General features: G+C 65.9%; 1 non-coding gene across 1 annotated transcript; it reads right to left on the bottom strand.

Moving 5' to 3' along the window:
• Window positions 1-1825: 1825 nt before the first annotated feature.
• On the bottom strand, window positions 1826-1944 carry LOC131873452 (5S ribosomal RNA). Its single transcript, XR_009371397.1, has one exon. It is a non-coding gene; the product is annotated as a 5S ribosomal RNA (ribosomal RNA).
• Window positions 1945-2214: the final 270 nt, after the last annotated feature.

Genomic DNA, 2214 nt, shown 5'->3' with positions numbered 1-2214 from the left:
GCACGAAGTCGGAGCCCGGTTTGCCCCGGGTGCGCACCTTCGCCGCGGTGCGCACCATGGCGTGCACGAAGTCGGAGCCCGGTTTGCCCCGGGTGCGCACCTCGCGTGCACCTTCGGCGGGGTTGCGCGCCCTGGTGGGCACCATGGTGCGCACCAAGGAGCGCTCCGAAGTGTGCTCCAAGGTGCGGCGTGCACGAAGTCGGAGCCCGGTTTGCCCCGGGTGCGCACCTCGCGTGCACCTTCGGCGGGGTTGCGCGCCCTGGTGGGCACCATGGTGCGCACCAAGGAGCGCTCCGAAGTGTGCTCCAAGGTGCGGCGTGCACGAAGTCGGAGCCCGGTTTGCCCCGGGTGCGCACCTCGCGTGCACCTTCGCCGCGGTGGGCACCATGGCGTGCACGAAGTCGGAGCCCGGTTTGCCCCGGGTGCGCACCTCGCGTGCACCTTCGCCGGGGTGGGCACCTCGGCTGGGTTGCGCGCCCTGGTGCGCACCAAGGAGCGCTCCGAAGTGTGCTCCAAGGTGCGGCGTGCACGAAGTCGGAGCCCGGTTTGCCCCGGGTGCGCACCTCGCGTGCACCTTCGCCAGGGTGGGCACCTCGGTGCGCACACCTTCTCAATGTTTTCTTGCCTTTTCTGGAAATTGGTGAAGGCAGCGCATCAAAGGTGCGCACCTCGGTGTGCTCCGAGGTGCGAACCCGAGAGCGCTCCGAGGTGCCCACGAAGTCGAAAGTCGGGTTAATTGCATTGTTTTCCCCGGGTGCGCTCCGAGGTGCGCAACATCGGCGCGCACCAAGGAGGGCTCCGAAGTGTGCTCCAAGGTGCGCACGATGGCGTGCACCTCTGGTGCGCACGATTCGGAGCTCGGTTTGACCGGGGTGCGCACACCTTGGCTGGGTTGCGCACCTTTTGTGCGCTCCAAGGTGCGCACGAAGTCGGAGCTCGGTTTGCCCCGGGTGCGCACCTTCGCCAGGGTGCGCACCTTGATGCGCACGCCTTGGCTGGGCTGCGCACCTTGGTGGGCGCCATGGTGCGCACCTTTCGTGCGCTCCAAGGTGCGCACGAAGTCGGAGCTCGGTTTGCCCCGGGTGCGCACCTTGGTGGGCGCCATGGTGCACTCCGAGGTGCCCAAGATTGGTGCGCACCAAGGAGCGCTCCGAAGTGCGCTCCAAGGTGCGCGCGAAGTCGAAAGTTGGGTTAATTGTCCGGTTTGCCTCGGGTGCGCACCTTGCGTGCACCTTCGCCAGGGTGGGCGCCTTGGTGCGCACACCTTGGCTGGGCTGCGCACACCTTGGCACCCGCGTTTCCTTCATTTTAAATTTTTTTTTTTTACAATCTCTCAAGTGGGAAATTCTATAATCTCAACTTTTTTTGCCTTTTCAGGAAACTTTTGAATGGAGCGCATCATTGGTGCGCTCCGAAGTGTGCTCCAAAGCTCTCTCCAGCTGCGTGCACCTGCCCCGGCCGCGCACCCGGCCCCGCCCAGCTTCGCTCACCTGTCCCGGGCGTCTGGTGCGGAACCTTAGAGTAAGAAACATCACCGTGCACCTTGGCCAACGTGCGCGACTCGACCGAGCGCGCACTGGCCGAGGTGCACACCGATTTCACCTGGGTGCGCGCGCAGCACCTCGGGCGCACCGGGGTGCGCGCACAACGCCCGGGTTGCACCGTGGCCTGTGTGCTCGGGGCGCCTCGGGTGCGCGCTCGGTGTCGCCCCCGCGCGCGCGGTAGTGCGGGCAGCGCACCCCGGCCCGGCCCGGCCCCGACGAGAACGCAAACGGGCAAAAGGTTTATTCAAATAGCATTGCGACGCCCGGCGAAAAACTAAAAAAGGGTGCAACACCGGGACTTCCCGGGAGGTCACCCATCCCAGTACTACTCCGGCCCAAGCGCGCTTAACTGCGGAGTTCTGATGGGATCCGGTGCACTAACGCTGGTATGATCGCACCCGTTATGAGCTTGTCGCAGTGTGTACTTAGCAAACCGCGACCCACGTGCGAATCCACCCCGGCCACCCACCCCCGTCGAGGTGCACACCCTCCCTCGCGAAGTGCGCCCCGTTCGCCAAGTGTGAGCCCTGCCCGGGTGCGCGCACCTTGCTAGGGCGTCGGGTGTGCACCCGGCCCGGCCTACGTGCGTGCACCTGGAGGGGGCGTCGTGTGCGTGCAGTGTCCCGTCTGCAACGCGGTGCCCACACACCACCTCGGGCGCAACGACCTG

This window comes from Cryptomeria japonica, unplaced genomic scaffold (genome assembly GCF_030272615.1).
Source record: "Cryptomeria japonica unplaced genomic scaffold, Sugi_1.0 HiC_scaffold_1751, whole genome shotgun sequence".
Classification (NCBI taxonomy): Eukaryota; Viridiplantae; Streptophyta; class Pinopsida; order Cupressales; family Cupressaceae; genus Cryptomeria; species Cryptomeria japonica.
Note: the sequence above shows the minus strand (reverse complement) of the source record. Positions and strands in the feature narration are given on the sequence as shown.